This window comes from Furipterus horrens, unplaced genomic scaffold, assembly GCF_987537825.1.
Source record: "Furipterus horrens unplaced genomic scaffold, mFurHor1.1.pri manual_scaffold_2, whole genome shotgun sequence".
NCBI lineage: Eukaryota > Metazoa > Chordata > Mammalia > Chiroptera > Furipteridae > Furipterus > Furipterus horrens.
Genome location: NW_028327172.1, coordinates 157386502 through 157397474, shown reverse-complemented (window position 1 = coordinate 157397474; position 10973 = coordinate 157386502).

Sequence of the window (10973 nt, the reverse complement as noted above, 5' to 3'; positions counted from 1 at the left end):
CTACATTGTCTATACTGAGGAAGAACAAGTGGGTAGTTGATAAAAGTATTTTTAATCTCCTAAGGCATATTTATTTATTTTTGCAGTCAATGTACAGTCCTGGCATTTGCATGTTCAGTATTTATACATAATGACTTGACTACCTACTAGAAACTTTTATTTATCCTTAAACAAAGAGATAAAAAACACCTATGTTAACAGATTTGCTGCTGGTACTTTCTTTCTGAGAACCACTAGCACAAAGCATAGAACAAAACAGAGAAACTCCAGTTAGAGTCAGAGATCTACATTTACTTCCTGACTCCACTTCCCAACTGTATAAACATGGGAAAATTACTTAACTGCTTTCAACTTCAATTCAGATATATTTGTCACTTAGGGGTTTGTTGGCTTGGCATATATGAGATGTAGGTAAAAAGCATGTTGAATAATGTAATTACACAAGTGGTATTTATTATCTTTGGTTTAATATAGACATGAACTTACCTGAACCTCAGCTGTAGGGTGGGAGCCTCAAGATAATTCTGGAGTTTCTTTGCTCTAAACCTTGTGACAGGCACTGGCTCTGTTACTGAGAGAAGGGAAAGGAATGGGGGAAGGGCAGAAATGATGCTTTTATTTATCTTTTCCAAGCCATGCAAAAAGGCCTTAACAAATCAGAAAGTATGGAAATAAGAGTGAAACAATAGGAATTCACTCCCCTGTAAATTAAATTTGAGAAGACTCTTCTTTCCTTTGTGTGCTAATCATTAAGGCTTTGAGGTTGTCTGCATAGTTCCAGTGATAAAACATGTTCATGTTAAATTACTGAATGACACCTTAACTCAAAGAACATAGCAGAAAGAGGAGAAAATGCTTCTGTTCATTCACAAAAGTGCTTTAGTCATCAGCAAGGAATGGAAGGAAATAAAGTATATAGGAATATATAATGGGGTTTTTAGCAAATTAAATTCTGTAGAAATGTGCTCAAGCATGTGGCATTGCTTAAGCGCTAGCCCCATCAGGACAGGCAGAAAGACAGTCTTGTTTGCCCCTGATATGTGACAGGGAAGGGAGAGAAATATACATTAATTTTCTGAGGAACAGGTGATGGCTGCATTAGAGCATTAATACAGCTTTTAAGTCTTTGGGTTAGGGAAAGACATTAGGCACCTGCTACATTTGACCTAAGAATAAGGGGAGAAAATAATGCCTTCTAGAAAGAAAACATCAAGTGAAAATATGTACAGTTTATTAGAGACTGTGTTGCTATAGGCATATTTGTTGCTCTGTAGGCAGATATTAAGGGGAGACAAGACAAAATTATAGCTGATACTGCATTTGTTATCTTGAAAGAGCCACAGCAGGACTTAGCTTAAGGAAATATTAACCTTCTTTCTACATGCTAATGAAGTACAAGTAGAGAAATTGGGGGATTCTGAACTCAAGTATTTTATTGGCTGATGCTTTACACATATAGCTTGTATCTTATTTACACTGTTATAAACAAGACAACAGGCCCCAAATGGAGTTGCTTCTGCTAAGCCCTACTTCACCAAACTAAGTTACTGTTTGCACTCTTTCAGAAATGGAATCTTAAATCAGTCAATCAAGAATCACCTAATCAGCACTAATTAGATAATCTGCCTGACCGAGCCCTGCCACCCACTAAAGGAAAGTAACTTTGCAATAACCAACATGCTTTTTTGCCTATAAAGCTCTTTTATTTTGTACAGCTTCTTGGAGCTCCTCTCTATCTGTTAGATTGGATACTGCCTGATTTGAATCTATTTTTGCTCAAGCTCTTTTTCTTAAAAGCTTTTTTATTGAAGTTATTGTGGTGACATTGGTTAATAAAATTATATAGGTTTCCAGTGAACAATTCTGTAATACACCAACTGTATATTGTATTGTGTGCTCAGCACCCAAAGTAAGTCTCCTTCCACCACCACTTATTGTCCCATACCCTTTATTATCCCCCTTTTTTTCTGGTAATCACTATACTATTGTCTGTGTCTATGACTTTTTCTTTTTTGTTTAATCCCTTCACCTTTATCAAAAAGCCCCACAAACCCCCTCCCCTCTGACAGCTGTCAGTTTGTTCTATATCCATGAGTCGTGTCTGTTTTGTTCGTTAGTTGTTTTTTGTTTTGTTTTGTTTTTTTTTCATTATAATCCACATATGAGTGAAATCATATGATATTTGCCTTTCTCTGACTGGCTTATTTCACTTAGCATAATAATCTCCAGTTCCATCCATGCTGTTGCAACAGGCAAGATTTCCTTCTTTTTTTTATGGCCAAATAGTATTTCATTGTATATATGTACCTGTGAGAACAATAGCGTCTGTCAGGCTCCCTCACCCCAGATGCCCAGGCTTGGGCTGCTTAGAGATAGTAATTAGATTAGCATGCACAGTGCACTCACAGTTACATAAGCATTGTTGCCATATCTTGGCTAGTAGCCAGCTTTGTCTATGAATAATATAAAAGAGGTAGGACCCCCCATGCGAGTACTCAATGGAAGGCAGATGGTGGCAGTGGGGAAGCCTGTAGCAGCACGAGCATCGGCGGCTTGGTGGGCTGGCACCACGTTCTGGGTGGCCATGGAGCTTGAGGTGGTGGCCAGCCAGTAGTCTAGCGCATGCCTACAGTGCTGGACATGCATGAACACTGTAATGTATGCAATAAAGAAAATGTCAAAGATCCCAGCCTTGCCTCACATATTCTTCCGATTGCAGGACAAAGAGAATCTGCATTGGTTTCCACGACAGTACCACAGCTTTTTAATCCATTTATCTACTAAAGGATATTTTGGCTGCTTTCAAATTTTAGCTATTATAAATAATGCTGCAATGAACATAAGAATGCATATATTCTTTTGAATTAGTGTTTCAGGTTTTTTGGATTTATTCCCAGAAGTGGAATTGCTGGGTCATAATGCAGTTTTATTTTTAACTTTTTGAGTTAACTCCATACTACTTTCCACAGTGGGGCACCAATCTGCATTCCCACCAACAGTGCACAAGGGTTCCCTTTTCTCCACATCCTCTCCAACACTTGTTGTTTGTTGATTTATTGATGATGGCCATTCTGATAGGTGTGAGGTGATATCTCATTGTGGGTTTAATTTGCATTTCTCTGATAATGAACGACTGACATTGAGCAGCTTTTTATAAGTCTACTCGTCATCTGTATTTGCCCATTTTTTAACTGCATTCTTTGTTTTAGTGTTGAGTTTCATAAGTTCTCATAAATTTTGGATATTAACCCCTTATCATATGTATTATTGGCAAATATATTCTCCCACTTGGTGGGCTGTCTTTTCATTTTGTTGATGGTTTCCTTTGCTGTGCAAAAATTTTTTAGTTTGAGGTAGTCCTATTCATTTATTTTTTCTTTTGTTTCCCTTGCCTGTCCAGGAGACATATCAGAAAAAAATATTGATATGGAAATTGTCTTAGATTTAACTGCTTATGTTTTCTTTTTCTTAAGTATATTTTATTGATTATACCGTTATAATAGTTTTAATTTTTTTCCCCTTTGCTCCCCTCAGTCCAGTACCTCCCCTCCCCCAGAAATCCCACCCCCCCAGTTCATGTCTATGGGTTGTGCATACAAGTTCTCCAGCTTCACCCTTTCCCATATTATTCTTCTTCTTTTTTTAGTGATTATTTATTTATTTATTTATTTATTTATAACAATAAAAATAATCCCCCCTCTCAGACTTAAGACGCTTTATAATCTTATAAAGAACAATGAGCGAAGGTCTTGTGCTCATCTAGCTGCTTCAAGCTGGGCATGGTCATCGTCCTACCCACCCTTGGGTCCAGAAATCCCTAATAAGAGTGAGGGTGTGGAGGGGAGGGTGGTCTTCCCACATGGAGAAGAATCTTGCAGACTCCAGGTCAGTTGGCTGTCCCTGGACAACGGCGTGCTTGATTTAACAGGCTGGCATCCTTGTTGTATTCTGGGGGTAACAGATTTGCCAACAGGATTAAAAAGCACCATTCAGTCTATAACCACTATATGACAAAAGGCAGGTATTAATTTTTCAATGTCCCACATTAGGGAATAAAAGGGCTTATTTGGAGGAAGGTGTGCCAGGCACATCATACCTGTCCAAAACCCTTTTGCCCATTATACTTAGTTTGGGCAGAGGCCAATATTTTAGGTTTCCCCCCTCTCAGACCTCTGGTTCTTTTCTGTCCGAGCCATTAGGATATAAAAGAGAAACCAGTTTTAAAATGAAGCCCACAGACAACCCCATTCTTCACCAACCCTGCCACTTAGTTCAGACAAACTGTTGAGTCTCAGGAGGCAGCAATGCAGACAGAATTAAGTGAGGCCTATATGTACAGACAGTTGCTCAGGTAATGAGATCATAGACTTATGCCCTCTGGTTCAATTTTCCTCATTTGTTTGTGTTGTTCATTAGTCTCCTATAATAGGTGATAGCATAAGGTATTTTTCTTTCATTGCCTGGCTTATTTCAGTAAGCATAATTCTCTCTAGTTCCATCCATGTTGTTGCAAATGGTAGAAGTTCCTTCTTTCTTTCTGGTACATAGTACTCCATCATGTAAATGTACCATAGCTTTTTGATCCAGTCATCTACAGATGGGCACTTATAAGTGGCTGTTTCTAGCACTTGGCTATTGTAAATAGTGCTACTATGAACATAGGGGTGCATAGGTTCTTTTGAATTGGGGTTTCAGGATTCTTCAGGTATAATCCAAGCAGTGGAATTGCTGGTTCAAAAGGCAGTTTCATTTTTAGTTTTTTGAGGAAACTCCATACTCTTTTCCATAGTGGCTGCACCAGTCTGCATTCCCACCAGCAGTGCACCAGGGTTCCCTTTTCTCCACATCCTCATCCTCACCAACACATGTTGTTTGTTATTTTGTTGATGATGGCCATTCTGACTGGTGTGAGGTGGTATCTCATTGTGGTTTTTATTTGCATCTCTCTGATGTCTAGTGATGTTGAGCATACTTTCATATGTCTATGGACCCTCTGTATGTCCTCTTTGGAGAAGTGTTTGTTCATATCCTTTTTTCATTTTTTAATTGGGTTGTCTGTCTTCTTGGTGTTGAGTTGTAGAAGCTCTTTATATATTTTGGAGATCAATCCCTTGTCTGAGGTATCATTGGCAAATATATTCCCAGGTGGTTGGTTCACTTTTCATCTTGCTGATGTTTTCTTCTGCTGAGCAGAAACTCTTTAGTTTGACGTAGTCCCATTTGTTTATATTTTTCTTTATTTCTCTTGCTTTAGGAGATGTATCTGTGAAATATTGTTACATGGGATATCTGAAATTTTCCTGCCTATGTTTTCCTCTAGGACTTTTATGGTGCTGTGGTTCCATTTAAGTCTTTTATCCATCTTGAGTTTATTCTGGTGTATGGTGTAAGTTGGTGGTCTAGTTTCATTTTTTTTTTTTTTGCATGTTTCTGTCGATTCTTCCCATCCATGAACATGGTATATGCTTCCATGTATTTGTATCTTCCTTAATTTCTTTCTTCAGTGTTATGTAGTTTTCTGAGTACAGATCTTTTACCTCCTTGGTTAAGTTTATTTCTAGGTACCTTATTTTTCTTGTTGCTATGGTAAATGGGATTTTTCTTCTAGTTTCTATCTCTGATACCTTATTGTTGGTGTACAGAAGTGCTTTCTATTTCTCAATATTGATTTTTTACCCTGCTATTTTTCCAAATTCACTTATTAGGTCGAGTAGTTTTTTCGTGGAGTCTGTAGGGTTTTCTGTTTACACTATCATGTCGTCTGCAAATAATGACAATTTTACTTCCTCTTTTCCAATTTGGATGCCTTTTATTTCTCTTTCTTGTCTGACTGCTGTGGCTAGAACTTCCAAGACTATGTTGAATAGGAATGGAGAGAGTGGGTAATCTTGTCTTGTTCCTGACCTCAGGGGGAATGCTCTCAGTTTTTGCCCATTGAGTATGATGTTGGCTTCAGGTTTCTTGTATATGGCCTTTATTATGTTGAGGTATGCTCCCTCTACTCCCATTTTGCTGAAAGTTTTTTATCATAAATGGGTGTTGTATGCTTATGTTTTCTTCTATGATTTTTATGGTTTGCAGTGTAACAGTTAATTCTTTAATTAATTTTGAGTTTATTCTTGTGTACAGTATAAGGAGGTGGTCTAGTTTCATTTTTTTGCATGTACTTGATTAATTTTGCCAACATCATTTATTGAGTAGATTATCTTTACCCCATTGTATATTCTTGCCTCCTTTGTCAAATATTAACTGACCATAGGCATGAATTTGTTATGGACTCCCTATTCTGTTCCATTGATCTATAGCTCTGCTTTTATGCCAGTATGGTGTTGTTCTGATCACTATAGCTTTATAGCATAGTTTGATATCAGGCAGTGTTATTCCTCCAACTTTGTTCTTCTTTCTCAAGATCACTGTGGCAATTCAGGGTCTTTTGGGGTTCTGCAAAATTTTTTGGAATATTTGTTCTAGTTCTGTGAAATACATCATTGGTATCTTGATAGGAATTGCATTGTATCTATAGATTACTTTGGATAGTATAAACATTTTAATGTTAGTTCTTCTGATCCATGAACACTTATTTATATCTCCTTCAATTTCTTTCTTCAGTCTTGTAATTTTCCAAGTACAGATCTTTTGCATTCTTGGTTAAATTTATTTTTAGGTATTTTAAGTTATTTTAATTTGAAGCAATTGTAAATGAGATTTTTTCCTTAATATTTCTTTTTGATAGTTCATTATTAGTATATAAAATGCTGCTGATTTTTAGATATTTATTTTGTATCCTGCTACTTTACTGAATTTATTTATCAGTTCTAGTAGTTTTTTTGTGGGATCGTTACGGTTCTCTATATACAATATCATGTCATCTGCAAATAATGAAAGTTTTACTTCTTCACTTCCACTTTGGGTTACTTTTATTTCTTCTTGTCTGATTTCTGTGACTAGGACTTCCAATACTATGTTGAATAAGAGTGGTGAAAGTGCACATGCTTACCTTGTTCCCAATTTTAAGGGAAATGTTTGTAGTTTTTGCTCATTGATTACGATGTTGGCTGTGGGTTTCTCACATATGGCCTTTTTTACATTGAGGTGTGTTCCTTAGAACCCCACTTTGCTGAGTTTTTGTCATAAATGGGTGCTGAATTTTATTAAATGCTTTTTGTTCCTCTGTTGATATGATCATGTGTTTTTTATTCTTCATTTTGTTTATGTTGTGTATCATGTTTATTGATTTCCAGATATTGTACCGACCTTGCATTCCCAGAATAAATACCACTTGGTCATGGTGTATGAATTTTTTAATGTGTTGCTGGATCCAGTTTGCTAATAATTTGTTTAGGATTTTAGCATAATATTTTCTCAAACTCTTAAAATTTTTATATGACTTCTTTTATAACACAGGAACAGGCACAGAATAGGAAACAGTTCCCCCACCCACACAATCGCATTCTGTGAACTATCATAGTGAACTTTCTGATGTTGAAGCATTTACATCTGTGTTTAGGAAAGGAGGAGATTAGATTTAGATATAGAAGTTTAGATAGATATAGAAATAGAAAGGGAGGGGGGAGAGAACGAAAGAAGAAAAAAGGAGGGTAGGATTGAGGGAGGGAGGAAGGAAATGAAATTATTTGCAAACAAGTATTGATTTACCAAGCTTCAAAGAAGTGTGTGAACGACTGCATCTTCCTCCACAACTAAAAATGAATACAATTCCCTCAAAACTAAAGACAACCAGAAGTTCCAGAAAATCAAGCTGCATGGAAGTCCAACAAACAAAGATATAAAGAAGAAATACTCATCCAGACATGTAGGAGGGGAGGAGCTGGGGCACAGAGGATGTGGTGTGATGGCGGCAACAGCAGCGGCAGTGGCAGGCCAACAGAAAGTGCAATCACACATTTTAAAAAGTTGGGAGGGACACCTGGGGAGCGCTCCCAGCATGAGACCTGACCACACAGCTCATGGTTGCAGAGCCGGGGAAAATAAAGCCTCATTGCTACTCACTGTGAAAACCAGTGGGGGTTGGGGTAGAGGAAGAAAATGCCGGTCTCTCAGCAGAGTCCGCTTGTTTAGAGGACCCCCACATTCCTGGAATGTCTGCAGACCGACCCATTCTGGGAATGACCGCCAGGGCAACAGCTAGACAGGTGCCAGCCCCATACAAAAGTGAAAGAAGTGCCTGGAGAAAGAGTGAGTGCAGAGCAAGCAGCATTGCTCCCTCTCAGACCCCTCTCCTACATACAGTTCCACAACGTGGTGAAACAGGTTGCCCATACAGATGAATACCTAAGGCTCCACCCATTACAACATCACAAGTGTGACAGCTCTACCTAAGACACAGAGGCAAACAAAACTGGAGCCTGTCAAGATGGGGAGACAGAGAGGTATAGCCCAAAAGAGGGAACAGGTCAAGGTTCCAGGTGGAGAACTAAGCGACATGGAGATAACTAACCTAACAGATAAGGAAATAGCCAACCTGACATATATAGAGTTCAAAACACTGGTGATAAAGATGCTCATAGTCTTGACAGATATGCTTAAGTACAGCTAATGCATAAGGGAAGAAGCGAAGGCTATGCTAAATGAAACAAAGAAAAATCCACACAAAACCAATGATGAAGGGAAGGAAACTGGGGTTCAAATCAATGACGTGGAACATAAGGAAGAAAAAACAGTCAACCAGTACAGAATGAGGAAATAAGAATTTAAAAAAATAAGGAGAGGCTTAGGAACTACTGGGACAACTTTAAACATGTCAACATCCAAACCATAGGGGTGCGAGAAGGAGAAGAGCAAGATATTGAAAGCTTATGTGAAAAAATAGTGAAGGGAAACTTCCCAAATTTGATGGAGGAAATAGACATACAAGTCCAGGAAGCACAGAGAGTTTCAAACAAGCTAGACACAAAGAGAACCACAGCAAGAAACATCGTAATTAAAAGCAGCAATGGAAAAGCAGAGAGTTACCTACCAAGGGGTGCCTATAAGACTATCAGCTGATTTCTCAAAAGAAACTTTGAGGCAAGAAGAGACTGGCAGGAAGTACTCAAAGTGATGAAAAATAAGGACCTATAACCAAGATTACTCTCTCCAGCAAAGCTATCATTTAGAGTGGAAGGACAGATAAAGTGCTTCCCAGACAAGGTAAAGCTAAAGAAGTTTATCACTAAGTCATTATTATATGAAATGTTAAAGAGACTTACTTAAGGAAAAGCGATCAAAACTATGAACACTAAAATGACAACAAACTCACAACTATCAACAACTGAACTTAAAAAATAAAAACAAAATCTAACTAAGCGAACCAGAATAGGAACAGAATCATAGGTATGGGGATCATTTGGAGGGTTTCAGGTGGGAGGGGGTAAGGGGAGAAATGGGTAAATGGTGCATGGATCAAGAAGAATAATTTGTTGGTACACAATAGATAGGGGGAAGTTAAGAATAATATAGGAAAAGGTGAAGCCAAAGAACTTATATGCATATGAACTAAGGAGGGTGGGATTGCTGGAGGGAAGGGGGACTACTGGGTGCTGCAGAGCAAAGGGAAAAATTTGGGACTACCATAACATCATAATCAATAAAATACACTTTAAAAAAATAAAAATCTTTTAAAAGATAAATAAATAAATTTAAAAAATAAGAAAGGTTGAGAAGTGAGTAAGAAGTATGTAAGTAGAGAAAGGTGTATAGATGACTTGAGGTTTGCTGAGAACAGTGGTAGATAGAGAACTGTGAAGTCATGGAAGTCCTGTTTGTCTTATAAGATGGGAGACATGAATTAAGGCATGTTTGTATGTCAGTGAAAATGATCCATTAGGAAGAGAGATATTTATGTAGAAAAGGATGGAGATGAAAGGAGGTTAGCAGAAGCATCTCTAAGTAATAAGGTGGTTCTTTTTTAATTGGATTTATGTTTTTCTATGAAGTATGAGATGAGGCCTTTAGCTGTAGAGAGAAGGAGGAATTAGAGATTTGAAGAGAGAAAAGAAGGTTCAGAGTAAATGCTTGGGGGAGTACAAAGTTGTATTTCCTAGTAAAACATAATAGTATGGTTTTCAGGGTCAGTAGTCTGATTGACTATTGGGTTTCTGACACTTGCTAAGTAAATTTTATTAGGTATCAGGACTGTCTTCAGTCTCTCTTGTTGAGATAAATGTTATAAATTAGTTTTATAGACAAAACACAGTCTTGGGATTGTTTCTAGTGTCCCCATATTAAGGACTGTGTAACTGTTTTGAGGAAAGCACAGAGGGAAGGGCTGCACAACAACTGATGATAAATTGCCTTCTTCTAATCCTGCAATATCAGATCCTGTAGCAAGACTTTGTCCTACAGATTACTCAAAAATACTAGAAATGTTCAAATACATAATACTGGTCTAGTTTCACAAATTTTCTCTAAACCACCTCCCCCACTTTGTATTACTTACCCGTATATGTATTATTTAACCTTTTGGCAGAAGTTTCCATTTATATATGACTATTTAATATCAGCCAGTTTCAGTGAGTGGACCAGCACTTACCATGTAGTGGACTAAAGCGTTATGACCATTGGATTTTTACACCTCTAAATTAACAAAGAGAGAAGAGGAATTTCTGATTATTGAGCCTTTTTAAAAATGGGGCCATCATGCTTGTTAGGAGCTAAGGGAAAGGAAATACTGGAAGAACACATGATGACTTAATGATGTTTTGGGAAAAGAAGTTAGTCTGTTTTCAGTAGCAGTTCTTCCAGGGAATGGAAGGTTAGGCAGGCTTTGGTTGTTTCAACTTAAGTTTTATTTTTTGGAAAACAAAATTAATCTAACAGATGTGCCTTATTGTAGTCAGCTGGGGCATATGTTTTACCAATGTGCTCATTGTCTCAGGACCCCATATACTTCCATTCCTAGTTTATCCTTCTGAAATTCAATCTCTTGGTGACAAGATGTATTGGATTTAATGTCATGAGTGAGTTTTCAAAAA